This window comes from Maniola jurtina, chromosome 2 (assembly GCF_905333055.1).
Source record: "Maniola jurtina chromosome 2, ilManJurt1.1, whole genome shotgun sequence".
In the NCBI taxonomy this organism is placed as follows: domain Eukaryota; kingdom Metazoa; phylum Arthropoda; class Insecta; order Lepidoptera; family Nymphalidae; genus Maniola; species Maniola jurtina.
Window position 1 is genome coordinate 14533419 of NC_060030.1, and position 20283 is coordinate 14553701.

At 38.3% G+C, this 20283-nt stretch overlaps 1 protein-coding gene across 2 annotated transcripts in view; it reads left to right on the forward strand.

Moving 5' to 3' along the window:
- Positions 1 to 20283, forward strand: part of LOC123871599 (syndecan) — a 310798-nt gene that overhangs the window by 269904 nt on the left and 20611 nt on the right. The gene's annotated exons all lie outside the window — the stretch shown is intronic.

Here is a 20283-nt window from a genome sequence, read left to right on the forward strand (position 1 = left end):
TTGATTTTAGATATTATTTCAATGGGGACAATATCGGTACTATTTTGACTGTGAAAAATGCTCTGCGCTGCGCTCCGCCATATGTGCGCCGGCCCTTAGTTTAAGTTGTTATCAAAAAACACGCCGTACTCTACCGGTGTGTGTTGCGCTTAGTATCGCCTTGCTAAACATTTACTTAAGTTAACTCAGATTAATTGGCTAAGTCCTCAGTCACCGCGCTGTAGCGAGCCGTGAAGCGTGTCAGCTAGTTTGTTTCACCCGACTTGCGTTAATCGAAGCTCAGGCAGATACGTATTTACTCCGTACTGTATACATGTAGATTCAATTAGCATGCACTTGTAATTATTGCATATCGTTATCTTATTTATAAAGTAAATCATCTGTGTGTTAGTAGAGCCGCGGCTTGCATGTTCAGATACATCTTTGCCTTTCGTTTTGTTTGTACTTATTTCTTACACATATCAGAATTTCCTCTCAGTAGGTAAATAAGAAAGCGGTTGTTGAGACGTGGGCCGTCTATTCGAGGGAGTCAGGAATTTGTTCTCTATAATGTTATCAAAGATGTGTGAAGTCTGCCAATCCGCACTGGACCAGCATGGCAGACTATGGCCTAAACCTTTCTTATTCTGAGAGGAGACCCGTCGGTGTTGTTCCACGATAAGAACGAAGTCGCGAGCAACTGCTAGTTTCTCATAAGACCAGTCATATCTTGCATCATAAATTGCACTTTGCTAAATATCCATAGTCCGGTCAAACAGTAATTTGAATGGTTGAATCTTGAAGTTGACAAAAAACACAGACACAAAAAGAGCGCGAAAATCATTCTAGCATGAGTTATTCACTCTGACAATAGTTCAAGTAAGTAAGCTTGAACCATCGTTGACGCTATCGTCTGTGGCCTTTGGCTTGCACCTAAAAACCATTGAGCTATAAACGCTTATATCAAAATATGTGTACATATCACAGCGTGGTTTTCGTAAGGTCCTTGTAAATTGGGGCTAGTATTGACACAACAGCCCCGCAAACAATCTCAAGGCTCGAATGGGGAGAAAGCTTTGTATTCATGAGGGCTTAGGAGAGATGTGTTTCATATGCAAAGGGATAATCCAAAACTTTTAATTCCTTCCTCGTTATTTTGGGCACATTTCTGAATATAATTTTTGGAGATGGTTCCACAGTTCACTACGGAGATCAACACAGCAAATGTTTTATGCACAAGACAGTGAGAGCGCAACCACGTGTACAGTCCATTTTAAATACACTGTGGTTGGCAGTCTCCACATGCTGAAACGATGCACACCTAAGGCAGAATGAAACTCACAGCAATTTCAATACCTAGATGGCAGCACGGGTATCTTCAAATCACGCTAACGTAAGCCTGAATCACGCTAACGAAGTTTTAATCCCAGTAGACTATTATAAGTACAAGTTTCAAGATACAACTGGGTCCCGAGCACAACACCGTTCTGAGGAAAATCTTCCTATTGGTACGGTCGAGCACGCACATTGCTTCCATACATTAATCACTCTCATAGTCCGATGATTCAGCAATTCAATATAACCAGATGGGTCAGATCAGGCGCAGAACCAATTGCTTTACATGCTCTCCTGAGCGCGAACAATACCTACAACGCGAACATCCCAATTCCGGGCTGCTACTGAGTATTTCGATGCCAGGCTACTACTGAAATTTTCTTGACGAAAACCCAATCTCATTTTTGGGCAGCCCGGCACGCGAACACGGGACCACCTGCTTCGACATCACTGGAGATCTACGAGGGTAATAATTAGTAGCATAGTTCACTGTTAGTAGCTTGTCAAATATGTGTGAGAGTTAAAAACACCACTAAAGTATAGTATACGACAGGTTAAGATGGCAATCGAGGTATGAGGTGGGGGACGCGCCGCACACCCGCACGTCACCAGTAGCGGGTTAGCGCGGGGGTTGTGCGGGTGTGCGGGGCGTCCCCACCCCGGTTGCCATTTCAACCTGTCGCGTACTATAGACAAGTATAAATTTTAATGTCAAATTCAAGTGAATTCGGACAATAAGCTGATTCAAATCAAAAAAGCAGGTCAACTCAAATCCCCGTCCAATCAATTGAATACAAAAATATTTTTCAGCGATCGCATCAAATGGGAACGATATTAAAAATCCCTGAAGCTTCTCATTCCTACCCGAGCTTGCAAACACAATGGCAGGCGCGGCCTCGTTCGGGACTGAAGATTGTTTTGCGGGCCATTGTGTCAGAACTCAGGCTTGATGCAGGGCCGGCTCTAGCCCATCTAGAGCCGGGAGCAATCAGTACCTGAAAACCAGCGGTGCAGCTTGCTGCAGCATTATGCTGAGTGGGAGACCTATATTTGGACACATGTGACACATTAATTTTAGTACATTTTAGCTCATAAGTACAATATTATGTAGAATAACTCAATTAGTTTTAAGAAACATTGTAGTGTTACAGTGATCAAATAAAAAAAGTTTTCTTTTTTTCTTTCTTTCTTTACCCTGGTGCCCTATTATAGGCGAGCTATCAAAATAGGATATTCGGGTGCAATTTTTTTTTAAAGAAATCAATCCTTGCTAATCATGACTAATCCTCCCATTTCCGCGTAAAGCTTGTGCCAGGAGTGGGTGCGACAATAGTGCAACAGGTGGGGTTTGAACCGCCGACCTTTCGGAATTCAGTCCGCTCCTCAACCGTTGAGCTATCAAAGCTCTAAAATTATACATGACTAGCCGATGCCTCTGACTTAGCCCGCGTGGATTTAGGTTTTTTAAATCCCGTGGCAACTTTTTGATTTTACGGGATTAAAAGTAGCATATATCACTCTCCAGGCCTCAAACTATACCCATGCAAGAATCGCGTCGATCTATTGCTCCTTTGTGACGTGATTGAAGGACAAACCAACAAATAAACATACTTCAGTATTTATAATATGGGTAGTGACTATTTATGTTGGGGAGTAATATTCCGTTTACTTCGCTCTCAATAGGCCCTCTGGACCCACGGGATAAGCGAGTATTTTTAGAAACGAAGCGCTTACAAGAATAAAAAAATACAACTTTGTCTTTAATTCAATAAAATATTTAATTTAAAGACAGAATGATGCATGGTCTTTGCATGCCTTACAAGCGGACCTCAGCGCTCCTTAAAATCCTGCACCCTAGGTAAAGCCGGCCCTGGCTCGACGGAGGAACATTGGGCATAACTTTAGTCCCATTTTCCAAGTAAAATATTTAGGCTAAGCTGTCAAAGTGATTCCATAACTATTATCCTTTCACAGCTAAATTGGTAGTGTTAGAACTTAGACGTTCGACTTTCAGGATATTGTGCTTTGTTAAGCTGCAAATCCGGATGGAGTGGATACGTCAATTTAATAGACGAGGTAAAACTTCGATCTATGCATACTTTATCTGTTGTAGATATATTGTAATTTTTAGGGTTCCGTACCTAAAAAGGAAAAACGGAACCCTTATAGGATCACTTTGTTAGCTGTCTGTCTGTCTGTTCGTCCATCCGTCCGTCCGTCCGTCCGTCCAACGTGTGTGTCAAGAAAACCTAAATGGTACTTCCCGTTGACCTAGAATCATGAAATTTGGCAGGTAGGTAGGTCTTATAGCACAAGTAAAGGAATAAATCTGAAAACCGCGAATTTGTGGTTCCATCATTAAAAAAAATTAAAATGTGTTTCAATTTTAGCTACTATTTAAAACAGTGTACGGTGAAAATTTAGTACCATTATATGTAGAAACCTGCTACCTACTCTAACCTACTCTACTAAATTGTAATGAACCCAATTTACTAAGACAGCATCGAAATGACATCGCCCAATATCAGTGAGTTACCTAAATTACGTCTAACCGAATGGATCAGAACAATGAATAGAGAATTATAACCGCTAATAATTCACTGGCATCTCGATTATTCCGGCCAGTAATTAATGATAATATCGACTTAATTGACAATAAATTGCGATGCCAAACCTAGTTGCAGTCGCTGCTGAATGTGACCAATAATAGTAACAAACTGTTACCAATAACGCTCATTGATTGTTATACCGTACTATTGAAATTGTTATTAGCGCGGGAGCATCTTGTCTGACGTAAATTAATTACCAAAGTTAGGGAACGGTTAATGGTTATGGTCATCTATAAACTACTATAATACTAATTATAAAACTGTAACTGGACGATTTCTGTACCTTTCGTACATTTTTCGTATGTACTGTACGCTCTGTATATCCATATTAATATTATAAATGTGTCTGTCTGTCCGTCTGTCCGTCGTGTCTGTCAAGAAAACCTATAGGATATTTCCTGTTGACCCAGGTATTTGGCAGGTAAGTGGGTCTTAAGCTAGGATAAGCATTTTCTAGGCAACTGTATTCCAGCCTTATCCTTGCTTACCACAGGCATACTTTTAGTCAATCGCGAGTCAACCTTACAAAAAAACCCAATCAATTAATAAACACCACAAGGAACCAAATCCGTTAAATCAGACAAATCTGTATGGGGCGACATGCAGTATGCGATTTTTCTGGTTTAGTGGATTATAGCAAACTAGAGACTTCGTCCGCGTGGATTTAGGTTTCTAAAGATCCCGTGGGCACTGTTTAATTTTCCGAGATAAAATGTTTCCTATGTCAATTACATGGACGCAAGCTACCTGGGTACCGAATTTCATACAAATCAATTAAGCGGATGGGTTTTTAGGAATCCCGTGGGAACTCTTTGATTTTCCGGGATATAAGGTAACTCTGTAAGAAACATCAGAATTCGTTAAACTGTTGGGCCGTGAAAAGGTAGCAAACAGACAGACAGACACACTTTCGCATTTATAATATTAGTATGGATTAAGCTTATTGTTCCTTGTATATCATGGACTTCCGCAAAATAACGCATGCTTCTATACAAAAAACACCACCTTTAGGCATGATGTTTACACGAAAAAACCTCACTAGCACATTTTATCGGCCAACAATAACGTTGCCTGATCACGATACGCATCTAAACAGGGCCCTAACAAAGTGCGCTCCGCCCGCCAGGACTCGCAAAACTGTTTATCCCAAGTGAAATTCACAACTTTGTACCGAATTCACCGGCTATTTTTCTTTGTTAACTAAATTGAATTCGCATTCATCGTTTTATGAAGGTTATTTCTTGCTGTATTTTATTATTCGAGCCTTTTGTTCGCGCGAATGTTTCTTGATTTTCCTCTGAATACTTTTTTCGTAAACGATACTTTTGCAAGTATAATTTTTGGAAGAATCTATTCGTACATCAAAAGTTTTATGAACTTTTTTTGTAAAACTGGCTTTTCAGTTTGTGTAAAAAATTACGTACCACAACAGTTTATTCAGCTGTGATCGAGTGATCAATTATTTAAATATGCAAAAATATATTAATTATGGGTTAATCCTAATTCAAAGTTGTATATATATATATATATATATATATATATATATATATATATATATATATATATATATATATATATATATATATATGTATTTTGTTTTGTTGTACACGTCATTTTCAGTACTTTTACGTTTATTAGCCGTTGGAGAACCTCTTTTTGCAGAATTATTTGTATGCAACAAGCTTACGATAACATCTCCAGGCTTGAGCCTGGTTTCGAAAATGTAAATCCTCTTTATTCCCCATTCCATGGGAATCGCGAAAATTCTTATTCATTGTCTACGTTTACGAGTATCCTCCCTTTAAAAAGTAGACAAGAAATAATGGCATACGTTTCGTAAAAAAAATCAGCTTTCTAGGTCTAAACTGCCGAATTTCTTGCCGGTAGGAAAGGCATTCCGAACCAGTGGTAGATGCATGTGACGATTCAAAATACTTGTAATAGTTTAAAAGTAGTTTAATTGAAAATTATTTTTATTTATTTAAAACCGGACAAAGCCGTGTAAACAAATAGGTAAGTATCTAACAATAACAAGTAGAAAACATTGCTAGCAAGAAATCCGCTCACCGTTTAAGACATATGAATGTTTTCCACGATCAGATTATTTGTGTAAGGTTTCCGCGCCACCTGCCGACGTTGCTGAGGAAATATTGAAATAACAGAAAAACATTGTATTTCTTCCTTTGTTTTTATCATATTTTTGTTTCACTGTATCCGTGTTTACCTTATTTAGGGTCATTACAATTTTCGTCATTATATCTATCCCGCCCTAGCTTTAATCAGGTATTGAAAATTACACTTACCATCAAGAAACTATAGCTACTTCATCGTATGATCAACCCATCACCAGCCCACTACTGAGAACTGGACACCTCTTAAAACGAGAAGTGTCCACCGCACTGACCAAATGCGGATCGGCAGACTTTACACACCTTTGAAAACATTATGGAGGACTCTTAGGCATGGCTATGGGTTAAGAACTGCCATTCCCCTTCCAGGTTAGCCCGCTTCCATCTTCGACTGCATCATCACTTACCACCAGGTGAGATTGCTATCAAGGACTAACCTGTATCTGAATAAAATAAAATAAAATTCAAATTCAATCCTTTTCATTTATTATTAACCCCCGACCCAAAAAGAGGGGTGTTATAAGTTTGACGTGTGTATCTGTGTATCTGTGTGTCTGTGTATCTGTGTATCTGTGTATCTGTGTATCTGTGTATCTGTCTGTGGCATCGTAGCGCCTAAATGAATGAACCGATTTTAATTTAGTTTTTTTTGTTTGAAAGGTGGCTTGATCGAGAGTGTTCTTAGCTATAATCCAAAAAAATTGGTTCAGCCGTTTAAGAGTTATCAGCTCTTTTCTAGTTTTCTTGTAGAAAAGAAGGTTAGATAACCGTTAGGTTCATAATATTATGTCAATAGACAAATGTCAAGCTGTCAAGATGGACGTTGCCTAAATACATAATTATTTATTTGAAAATGATGTTTTGGAAAACTCAGATACTTTGGATCGTCGGGGGTGTTATAAATTTTTAATTTACACTTGTTATTTATTATAATCACCAACTTTTTCAAGATATCCGGTTGAAGTAGAGTTGACGCATCTCAAACTTCCCTTTTTGAATTGTAAATCAAAATCCTAAAGCCCATCTCCCGATCCGCTTTGAAGTGCTAATTGCAGAACCGCTAACTTCAGAAATTCCAAGTTGTTAAGTAAATGTAATATACGAATTTTTAAAGAAGACCCAATGAAGTTTTTGTAGGACTAAGTTACTAAGGGCACATTGTTTATCAGTAAACATTTTCTCGCTAGTTTTTGCGTTTTCATGCCAAAATCTATCAGTTTCCCAAGTAACTATTTAGTCGTTTGATTCTGCGTTTTCGTTCCTTTTGTATTTGGACTGCATAGCGACACGGCTTTCCTTAGAAACTCGCCTTTTTTATTTAGCTCGCTTTCGTTTTTCTTTTTCCCAAATCTCAACCTATTGTCATCACCATCAACCCATCGTTGGATCCCTACTGAACACGGATCTCCTTTCAGAATGACTAGGTTAGGCGATAGTCCACCACGCTGGCCAAGAGCAGGTTGTCACATTTCACAGACCTTTGAGAACATTATGGAGAACTCTCCGGCATGAAGGTTTCCTCACCATGTTTTCCTTCGCCCTTAAAGCAAGTGATATCACTTGCAACTAATTGATTAAAACACACATGACTCCGAAAAGTTACAGGTTTATACCGGGGTTCGAACCTCCGACCCTCCAAATAGGAGACCGATGTTTTAACCTCTAGACTGATACCGCATATGCCTTATTAATTTTTCATTCACTTATTCATTCAATTAAATCATGTTCAACCACATTTTGGGCTTTGACAAAAAACATCTGAAGATTTCCGCCCGGGATAAAAGGAAAACAGATTTTCTTATACGCGACAAAGTAAAAAGAAAGGACATTTTCTGCCGCGATTATACTCTGTAGCCAATTGCGGGGGATAATCTGCGGGCCTAATAAAGTGTCCTTATCATGCGCGGGGACGAAGGCACTAACGTTACATCATCCTCTTCTTATAGATACCTACACCTAGGTAGAATAGAAGCGGTTACGCACTCGTATATAAAAAACTCAGACCGAACTCTGATATTCAAAATTCAATTTCAAATTCAAAATGTTTTTATTCAATTAGACTTTTACAAGTTCTTTCGAATCGTCAAAAGCATCTACCACTGGTTCCGAATGCCTTTCCTACCGAGAAGAACCAGCAAGAAACTCGGCGGTTGCTCTTTTCAAAGATTTGATATACAATATTATGCCATGTATAAAAGCAATTGAAGTCCTGCGCATTGCTGGAGCCAATCGCAGGTCAATATTGCTTACGTACTAATCCGATCCCTGATACAAATCCAAGCTAATTCAGTGGACCTCTTTGACGTATCTACGTCATATTATGTTCGATTTGAATCCGAGACACATCCGAGATATTCTCACGGATGACGGAGAGAACTCGGATGACGGAAGTCGGAGCTAGTGCGTAGGCACCATACAAATAGTTCCATAACTACTTCGGAACGTATTTTGACGGATTCGGATCAGATGCAGTGCGTAATTGCTCTAAGACTTCTTGTTCCTTGTTCCTTGAAAGACAAACACTACTGAGCACAGATCTACCCTCACATTGAGAAGGGTTTGACCATAGTCAGCCATGCTATGCATGTGCGGATTGGCAGATCTCACGCTCCTTTGAGAACATTATAGCTCAGGCATGCAGATTTCAGCACGTTATTTTCCTTCACCGTTCAAGCAAGTGATATTTAATTGCTTAAGACATACATAACTCCGAAAAGTTAAGATGTCCGAGATCGAACCCCCGACCGATAAAAGGCGGACGTCTTAAAGACTAATAGGTTATCAATGTTTCATAGAACTTCATTGCAATTCACAGAACACAAGGGTCTTACACTATAAAACTGTTTAGAACTCACAGTAAACTGCATTAAAAGGCGAGTTGACTATTACAACAAAAACTATAGGAACGTTGCGGGCGTGTTCTTAACTTTCGCTCATAAAACAATATAAAGATCGCTTTAGAGCTCTGCCATGGAGTCCGTAGAAATTTCCACAGCAGTAAAAGCAGTGATGCGATTTCGACCGCCCTGCTGTGCCAGCAAACTTGCAGCTATCGTTTTACATGAACTTCGACCTACATGAAGGTTGTAAATATTTCAAGTGAAATTCTACGGACTCGAACGAAGCGATTTGCTTCCTCGTTTCTAATACGCACTGCTAGAATATGGAACGGCATTCCGGCTTCAGTTTTTCCCGCTAGATATTTAATATTGGTACCTTCAAAAGAAGAATGAATATTGAAACCTAAGTACTGGGCAGGCGCAGGGCGCAACCTACGGCTGGGATCATCACTTACCATCAAGAGCTAACTTGAATCTGAATAAAAATAAAATAAAAGACTAATTCAAAATAAAGAATAGGGCTCTCTTTGTTGCGACAAATTACAAAAACAAAAAGTCAGTGGGTGTTTTGAGTAACCAACTAATCACAAACGAACCTGTGTTTTCGAATTGAATTACGAATGTCTTTTGAAAACATAGATTCTCTAATAGAGTATTACGGAAAACATAGGTTCTTTTGTGATTGGTTGGTCACTTAAAATGGTTAACACCCACTTTTTGTCTTTGTCATTTGTATGGGATTGCGTAACAGAGAGAGCCCTATATTAACTTCTCTCTCTGGATAGAGTATATTGCGTAGTAGGTACATAGAGGTCGTTACTATGTGAAGTGAGCTTAATTCAAAGTGCCTGAAATTAACCGTGTAAAACAAACTGGAACCGAAACTGGGGTGGTCGCCATTACGGATGCAATGTCACGTCACTGCTTTTACTGCGGTGTTGGCTGAAAATAAACAGTTGGTGCAGTTCTAAAACGAGCTTTATTATGTTGGAGTAAAATGTCTACGTAATAATAATATGTGTATAGTGCGTAAATTTTGAGGAAGGTCTCGCCATATTCGCTCGAGATATGTGTCTCATGTCAAAAGCGCTTTCTCATAATTTACAAATCTTTCGATTCCGTTCTATTTTATGTGAAGTGAGCTTAATTCAAAGTCCACCTCCATACCCAGTCGAACCACAAGTGTAAATTAAAAATTTTCAACACCCCCGACAAATCATTTTCAAATAAATAATTATGTATATCTAGGCAACGTCCATCTTGACAGCTTGACATTTGTCAATTGACACTTGAATATTATGAACCTAAGGGTTATCTAACCTTCTTTTCTACAAGAAAACTAGAAAATAGCTGATAACTTTTAAACGGCTGAACCAATTTTTTTGAATTATAGCTAAGAACACTCTCGATCAAGCCACCTTTCAAACAAAAAAAAGTAAATTAAAATCGGTTCATTCGTTTTGGCGCTACGATGCCACAGACAGATACACAGATACACAGATACACAGATACACAGACACACAGACACACAGATACACAGATACACACGTCAAACTTATAACACCCCTCTTTTTGGGTCGGGGGTTAATAAAAGTTATTTGATGATTGAAAAATCGGCTCTTAAACATTCCGTAATCTGTGATAAAAATCGATCTACATGAGTCCAAGATAACTCGTGAAATGTATTTTCAATGGGTAAAAGCTTGTACTGGTTGATACAAATATCTACTAAAGGTGTCAGGAGCGGGCTCTTAACAGGGCTCTCTCCGTCACTCGTTTCATACAATCGTAGTTCCAATTTCATTTGAATATTAAGCAACCAAAGTCCATGAAATTTTGCAGACATATTCTAGAAACTAATATCTGTGTCTGTGGTGTTTTAGATTTTTCTAAAAATATGTAGTTTTAAAATTACAGGGGCTCAAAGATTTGTATGAATATTTTTAAGACCGCGTAACTTTGAAACCGAATATTTTAACAGAAATCTGGAAAACCACAGGCATAGTTCCCGGAACACAAAATTCCATTGAGTATGATTGGTAAGTATTGCAATGAGAGACGAACTACGTTTGTATGAAACGAGCGACGGAGAGACCCCTCTTAAAGCTAAGTCTAAAACAATAGAAGCTAGCACGTAGCGCCACTAAATCAGCTACACCGGTCCGTGCCGCGACGCGCGACCTAATGGTGTCTAAATTACACCTGAATGTGCCTGAATCACCTCACGTGCGCGCCGAATGGCGTCTCTTATTGTTTTGAACAAAATTTTAATTTTAATTCCTCAACCCCTACTGAGTTTTGTTTAAACACGTGTAAATTAAAAATTTATAACACCCCCGACACGTGAAGGTTACAGTAACTAGAAAAGAGCTGATAACTTCAAACCTCTAGCTAAGAACACTCGATCAAGCCACCTTTCAAACAAATAAATACTAAATTAAAATCGGTTCATTACTTTTGGAGCTACTATGCCACATACAGATACACAGATGCACACGTCAAACTTATAACACCCCTCTTTTTGGGTCGGGGGTTAATAATAGCGCAGTACTTTAGTTACCCTTAATAAAAACTAACTGATGCCCGCGACTTCGTCCGCGTTAATTATGGTTTTTTAAAATCCTGTGGGAATGGTCGGGTGCCTCTCAGGCATACAGTTTTTCTCATGATCATTTCTTCACCATTAGGTAAAAAAAGTGATATTTAAGTTATTGCTTAAAATGCACATAGCTCCATAAAGCTATAGGTGCGTGCCCGGGATCGAACCTTCGTCCTGCCGAATAGGAGGTGGACTTCTTAACTTGTATATTGGCGTCACTCAGAAACGCAGGTATTATTTAAATATTTTTATCGAATTATTGGAATGTCCTCCCATAACCAACACAAAAAACATAAATTCAATGTGTAGAGTTTATCCGAGAGTTTTAATCTAAAAAACTAATGCCAAAATAAATCATTTAATTAGAGCGTGATTGCTATCACAACATCTAATTATCCAGTTTACAATCCAAATACCGAAAATATGCGATATCGCTCCGAATCTCAAATGGAGGCTAAACTAAAACCCTCAAAACACCCGTAACCCCTCCTAGTAACAGATTGTATAACATCGAATGAGCCAAATATCGATTATATCAAACTACCTTCATCAGATAATTCATTAATTTCATGTTATTTTTGACAATTAAAATCAATTTTTAAAAGTAACCTTACATGTTATGTATATGTATCATGGTTCTCAAGATAAAGCATTTTCTATTTATTACCATAGTGAAATGTTTCTACGCATACAAGATCTACCTACATGAGAGTACACAAGGTCTAGATGGTACTACCTACGTCAAAATACTCATGTCGCATTGTATAATTTAGTCAGGGGTACAGCACCTAATTGATTTACGCCCATAACTCCTAAATAAAATCTTTCCCAATATTTTCGCACATAATAAGAATACACGTATAAACACAAAAAATAAAAGGACCTTTTCAAGCGAAAGGACGTGGGAGGTCCAATTGTAATAAGGTTCTTTAGCATTCACTCCACGAACGATGGGCGATTCCGAAACTATTTGTATTATTCAAATCATATTGAAAGGCTCGACTTTCATAAGCAATCTCGTTGTGCTTTTTGTGAGTGGGCATTGAAATAAAACGCCGATTTCGCCTCACCAGATTGTATTGTACATTGCTGGAGATACATTATAGTGTACCCATTTATTTCTCACTTAATATTGTTTTCGGAAAAATTTTTGAAGGGAGAGTTTTTATCGAACTTTGCAATGAGGAATTAATTTGAAAAAAGTGCACCAAATGCGACCGTGAAACACGCCTCATTGGCCTGGCAGCACATTCTTGCTCATATGAACGAGTAAGACAGGGAACACAGCTTTCACCATACAATGCTTCGTTTATATCGAGTTGTTCACGATAACTCACAATTTTTTTTACAGAAAAATGCCTGTGTAAGACAGATTTTTTGACTTAGAATCAACGTTTCTCATACGAGCTGCTAAGGTTTGAAAGGCCCTTCCGGTATCCGTATTTTTTGTCACGTATATCTTAAACACCTTCAAGGCAAGAATTAATAGACATCGTCATGATGTCGCCAAGCAGAAGCCTTTTTGTAATTTAAAAAATTGTAGCAATGTCACCAAAACTTGAATCAATAAAATTAGCCGCATGAGGATTTGTTTAGCCCGGCAGGGCACTTAGTACAGGGGTGCCGTTGTTCTACCACGATCGACGTATGTACATACCATTCGAGTTGCACCAGTGCCTCGCGAGGCAACCTTACTTGGCTACTCTACTGACAAGCTTTGTCTAACTACTATAAGTAACTGCTTTATCGCAACTCAAAATATTCAATACCTGGTCCACAAAATAGTCTGGGAACTTTATTACGAACGTAATTTTTATTGTTTTATTTTCTAACAGACCAAATTGAACTATCAAAATCATAAACATGTAACTGAAAGTACAAATTATCCCTCTGGTGCTATTAATTAAATTGTTCTTCACATAAAGGCTCAAACATTTATGATATCAAAGACAAAATGTTGTTTATGACAATGACAGCGTTGTCCAATTATCCCTGTAACTAAAATTCCATTGAATTTCTATTTGAAATATTTGGTTAGTATCAAAAGGACGACCAAAAGGGTTGTCAACCTCTGTGTTAAAATCAAAGATAATAATGGTCGCTATGAGTACCTACTTTGTCCAATTAATTATCCCTGTAATTACACTTCTAAAGAATTTCAATTCAAAATGTTTAATTTAATCGTAGAACGACGCGACCGTTTTATAGAACGGGTCTCGCCCTATCGCGACAGTCGATTCTGCCGAACTAGTTGATCAAGTGATCAATTCGAATATACGCAAATAAATCGGCGTATGTTTAAAACGTTCATTGTTGTACTTGATGTATTGTCTGGAGGCTTCGTACCACCCTACCGGTAAATTTAGCGTTTCGGCTTGATGCTCTATTGAAACCGAGCAAGGGATATGGGTTTAATGATACTGCCATTACCCTTCCAAGACTGCATCATCACTTACCATAAGGTGCGATTGCAGTCAAAAGATAACTTGTATCAAATAAAAAACTTTTCTATGTATTGATGTTATATTATTTTTCTTTCATTGTACAAGTTGGTTTAAAAGGTTTTTTTAATGTCGAACGGGTACAATGGCGCCTGCAGGCAAGCTAAGCCGGCATATTAGTACTTAAAGGGTTGAATAAACCAAAAAGGCTGTCAACCTCTGTGTTAGCGTAGATCTACCTAGTCTATGTCACAGGCGCACGATATCTCCTCCAGGCAGACTGTAAGTTGCCATATTACTTAGTATTTAAAGGGTTTAATAAAGCAAAAAGGTTGCGGACCTCTGTGTTAGCATAAAGATGGGTTAATAAAGGTATCGTGTTAATTAATTACCAAACGTCAGTTGTTGGTGTCGCAGCCATTTGTTTGCCAGTCCGCAGGTGTGCAACGTTTATATTCCTAATTACTGACTTCACTTTACTGTGTGGTACAAGAGACGAGAGCTAGCGTTTAGAATTATTTAAACATATAATAAAAGCAGACAGAGATGTACTACCTTTTATCCTTTTAATTCAGGCCAAAACAACTACTTACCTATTGGATCATCATAGAAACAATTTACGAAGCAACCAGTAGTCCTCAAAATAATTTGCCATTTTTCGATACACCCAGGCTTCGAACATGTATAATTTGTAAGTGGGTGTCTACTGTCCATGTCTTAGAGAAAACCTACATACAAAATTCTAGACCCAACGTTTTGAACTGTTTTGATACCAATCAAACAAACTTCATTAGCGTGAATTTGGGTTTTTAAAAACGCCGTAGGAAAAAAGTAGTAGGTATATACCATTCATGGGATTTTTATCTGTATCAATGTAATAAAGCTAAATAAAAGCTTTGAAAACATTAAACATTAACTCTTTTGCGGCTTGTTTGAAAGACAAATCAACTAACAAACACACGTTGGAATTTTTATTATTATAGTGGTTTTATAAATTATTGCATACCGCAAAAGAACAAATTACAACAAGAAAACTTGACAAGTATTTTTTATAGAAGTGTCCTATCACTTAAATCATACTACCTAAGTACAACGTGGGGTAATTTAGGTTTCCGAATTGTTCAAAAAGCTCAATTTATTACGCACTAAGAACTTTCTTTTGCATATGAGTAGGTACATACAAACTTAACGAACACAAGGCGACTCGAAGGAAGGAAAGAATAGCAATTTATTACAGAGGCACAAACCGCATTATTCTTAAAAACCGCAAAGAAAATCCTACAGAAGGACCTCCCTCCGGCTTATTGCGTATTTGCAGAATAATATGCAAACAAGGCACAAAGCGCGTAGGATCTTAAAGGCTTTGTAGACATAAGACAATGCGGATTAGAATACAAAGATTGCGGGTTTAAATGCATGAAATAATGTGTTAAATGCAACAGTGAAACTCGAAATTACATTTCAGAATCTATATCGATTAATATAATATCTTTAAAAATTTCCTTTGATCCAAAAAATATTGTTTAACCAGATGTCATTGATGTGAAATCATGATAGACGAAGAGCCAGCGCGTGCCAGACCTTCGTTATTTAAAAAAAGCTGAAAGTTTCTCTGCGTGTTGTCCTCAACACAGGGAGGAACGATCAGCGACTATAAAGTATGAATCATGGTGGCTTTGGGAGGTAACGGGTAATAAAAGTGTAAAAATATTACGTCAAATTATAATTGTATTTTTTTTATATTTTCTTCGGAACAGTATTAGAAATCACGTCATGTATTGCCAGACACACACAGCTGTCGTGGCACCCCCTACCAGATGCCCTTAAAGTTTAAAGTTTGAAAACATCTGAGAGCTCTCCAAAATGTTCTCAAAGGTTTGAGAAGTCTGCCAATCCACACGTACTTGACCAGTGTGGTGGACTATGACTAAAACCCTTCTCATTCTGAGAAGAGATCCATGCTGAGTGAGTAGTGAGTAGACGACGACGATGGACTTTTGATGGATCATGAAAAATGAAAATTCAATTAGGTATTTCATTGAAACGATTTCTGTGTCCAGTCTAATGCCTACACTGCCCTTGCAACAAAGACAGTCCGCTAAGGCTCTTAATCTTCTCTTTTGATATGATTCTCATGCAAAGCGGCCTGACTGAAACAGAAACAGGAAAGGCAACTATCTCGCTCACCCTTTTCAGGATAACAACGGCTCTTTCGACAATGGCCAGAATTTGAATAAAATAATAGTTTGGAAATTGCACGCCACATGAACCAGAAGGACGTGAAAGGAAACGTTACAATGGAATTTCGAAGTGAAGTTTCGCCGAGGTCACTTTATTTGATGGGCACTTTCATGTGATATGGGTCAAGATGCTATTCTGCAAAATGCCAGCCAATAATGAAGGATAACATTATTTTGGGGGATATTATCTATCTATTTAAAAGAAAAGAACCGACTGACATGATAATATTATGTACCTCAAACTGACTCTAAGAGTCTAAGGGCACTATTTCGTTAGAACACTTTTGGCGACGCAACCAGTCGCGCTACCAATAAAATGTATTAGGCTTTATGGAGGGTATCTCATCAGGTGTCCTAATGTCATAATGGAGCTTGGTTGCGAAACCAGTTTGGTGGCGTAATCACTCACTCTAAGATTTATGGAGCTATTTGGCGTCTCACCCACTCAACCACCAGTTATGCTACCAGGGATGCCTTTCTCGCATACTGTTCGTGTGTAAAGTAATGGTTCGGAAATTCCACCCCACATGGAGTAGAAGGACGGGAAAGGAAACGTTACAATGGCATTTCGAAGTGAAGTTTCGCTGAGGTCACTTTATTTGATGGGCACTTTCTGTACGGTCGCTTTACCGTGATTTTGGTCACGACGCTATTTTGCAAAATGCCAGCCAATGATAAAGGGTAACATTATGTTGGGGGATATTATCTATCTTTTTATTTATAACTTAAAATTTAAAAAACCCTCGACAGAAAAACCTCTATAAGAAAACTAGAATAGAGCTGATAACTTTCAAACGGCTAAACCGATTTCCTTTGATTATAGCTATAAGAACACTCTCGATCAAGCCAACTTTCAAACAAAAAAACTAAATTAAAACCGGTTCATTCGTTTAGGAGCTACGATGCCACAGACAGATACACAGATAGACAGATACACCGATATACGGAGCTATAATGCCACAGACAGATACACAGATATACACGTCAAACTCATAACACCCCTCTTTTTGGGTCGGGGGTTAAAAAAAAAGTGGTCAAGTTCATATCGGGCCTCGCGCAGTGTAAGTTTCCGTAGTTTCCCGTCACTTTACAAGTTGATGGACTGTTAGTCGTTAGCCGTAAAACCTATGGTTTCTGAATTATTGGAGGGATCGAAAGTAGCTTGAGATGATTCGTGTAAAATACTTTGCCCGTCTGTCACCGTTCTTATAAGTTTTTTTTTTCTTATTCGACTTAGCTTAACACACGGCCGTGTGTCTTAATTTAGCTGTGATAGTGATAGTGATCCTGGACTTTGTCTGTGTCGGTGTTAGCTGGCGGGCGTGCTCTGCCTTTTTGGAGTGTTTTTTTTGTTAAAACTGACTGGAAAGCGCTCTAAGGGGGTCATCGTGCGTATGTCGACGAGCGCCGGCACAGACGGTGTCCATACTTGTTTATTTTATCTAACTTGTTACAAATAACTACAAACTTGACATTGGCAAATCTTTGTAAAGCTAGACGAGAGAAAAAAAAATAGTGATCCTTTTAACTGCTTACTTTCTTCTTTCAAAGGTTTGTGAAGTCCGCCAATCAGCACTTGGCCAAGCAACATGGTAAATTAAGGCCCAACCCTTCTCATTTTGAGAGGAGACCCGTGCTCAGTAGTGACCCAGGCGATATTATGTTAATGACGTTGATGAACCTAGTCAATCAGATTTTGTATGGGACTGCATATCGTTTACTTTAACGGTCGAAGAGCTTAAAAGACAAAAGCAGCGCAGGCAGCGGTCCTTCGAGCCGGATACGACGCTCGGTCGCCATTATTATTCCACTTTCGCCAACCACGACGTATTTACATAATCCCCAGCGGCGTTTTTGTTTTTGAGAGTCTTTTGGTTTACTTTACATTATGAGATTAGATTCATTTTGAACGATGATTTACCGATTAGCGCTATTAAAATATTTAGCGTTTCGTTATCCATTATGGGGTTTTGTTTTGAACCCTTTTGTATTCTGTAATTGCCACTCACCGCCGGATTGAAATTCTGATTTTGCCAAATCGTGTAGAAGAAGGCTAAAGGAAACTCTTACAGTATGTACCTACCTATTCTTTTCTAAGTAAAAACATAAGAACAATTTAATGCCATATAGTGTAGTGGTAAAGATTTCAACCTCTTATTCGGAGAATCTGGGGTTTTATCCCGGGCGCGCACCTCCAATTTTTTATATGCAGTTTTAGCAATTAAGAGTGAACGGAGACATCCTTAGAACACCTGCAATTTTGAGAGAGCTCCATAATGCTTTTAAAGGTGTGTGAAGTCTGCCATAGTAAAAATAATAGTACATGACAAGATCACATTTGTACTCGTACATTTTCTCTATGCTACCATATATGTTTCTGGTTAAACCCCAACCCCGCTGCCACGGGGTGATAACTACAGGAAGGAGAGCCCCGCAAATAGACCCATTAACGGAATAAACTGTCATTATACTAAGCTCCAATGATTTATTCTAAATTGCCGCTATAAATTCTACCAAACAATTTTGAAATTACGGCTTTGGATACGGGCCTTTCTAATTTTTGGGAATTTTAATTTTCTTAAATTAAAATCCTATTTAACATGCACTGTCAGACACTTATCGTGGGTAAACTCTGCCAGACACCTTTAAACTTAACTTTTAAACTTTAGGGTGTCTGGCAGGGGGTTGCCAGGACACTCGGATAAAGCATGATTTGATTTCTAATACTATTCCGAAGAAAATATAAAAAAGTTAGACCTCATACTTTGACGTAAGGTTTTTTTACACCTTTATTATCTGTTATGTATTTCCCAAAGCCACCGTGATCCAACCTTTATAGTTACTGATCGTACCTCCTTGTGCTAGAGGCAATACCCAGAGAAACTTTCAGCATTTATAAAATAAGGAAGGTGTGGCACGCGCTGGCTCTTTCTCTATTATACTTATTAGCATGAAAGATTGAAAATACATTTAGGCGGAAGGCTGGAAAAGATATCATTTCCGAAGAATGCTCGCATCTCACGTCAGTATTTTGTACATGTGACCTGGATATCAAAAGGCATTTCTGCACAAATTTTAATATTCTTTTACCGGCGCAAAGGAATCCCAATATAGCTGAGCAGGAAGAACGCCTAAACGTGAAGGTTTGCCGGCTGATAACATTCCCCGCCTCGTCGCTTGCGCGCTGTTACGTGTAACGAGCACTCGGAAGGATGACTATTACCTGCTTACAGAGAATTATTAGATTCAGTGCGCCTAAGAGCGCACGGAAATATCTGCTCCTATAATGAAAATGAAAAATATTCATTTCATGTAATCCAATGAAAATAATAAATGAAAGTAGATGATGCTCGCTACTTCGTCCGCGTGGACTTAGGTTTTTGTGAAATCTATAGTACAATTTATATCATCAGTAGGTACGGTATACAGATTACATACGAAGTTGCGGGCATCATAATATCCTAATATTCGCGTAAGTTTAGGGTTTTATTTCCGGAATAAAACGTAGCCTATGTATGAAGCCCGGATTTTGCCGTCGTGGATTTGTTTTTTTTTCTAATTTCATGGGAACTCTTATATTATATTATATTATATTATACTCTTATACTATTTGCCGGAACAAAAAGTAGCCTAGGTCCTTCCCCGGGTGCAAGCTATCTCTGTACCAAATTCATCAAAATAATTTAAAACGATGGGTCGTGAAAACGAACAGACGGAGACACTTTTGCATTTATAATAATATTGGTATGAGTTCCGTGGAAATTTCGAAAAATCTGGCCTTATTCCTTGTCTACATTATAAAGGGAACCTGAGTGCAAAATTTCAGCTATCTAGATCGTAGGGCTTGGCATTGATGAGTCAGCCAGAGAGTCGGAACTTTTCTTTTCATATCTTTAGATTAAATCTCAATCATTTAAGCAACATCTTAGTTTTCCATTATTGCTAGCCAAACAACTAGCAATAATTGAAATAGATATGCGTTATCAACAGATAACCCCTTAAACTGAATCTATAATACTAGTCACTATATTCACTATCCTTAGGTAGGTACATCTAATAACTCAGCCACTATGTTGAAGAAGATATAAAGTTAGCGAAAATATTTTATTTT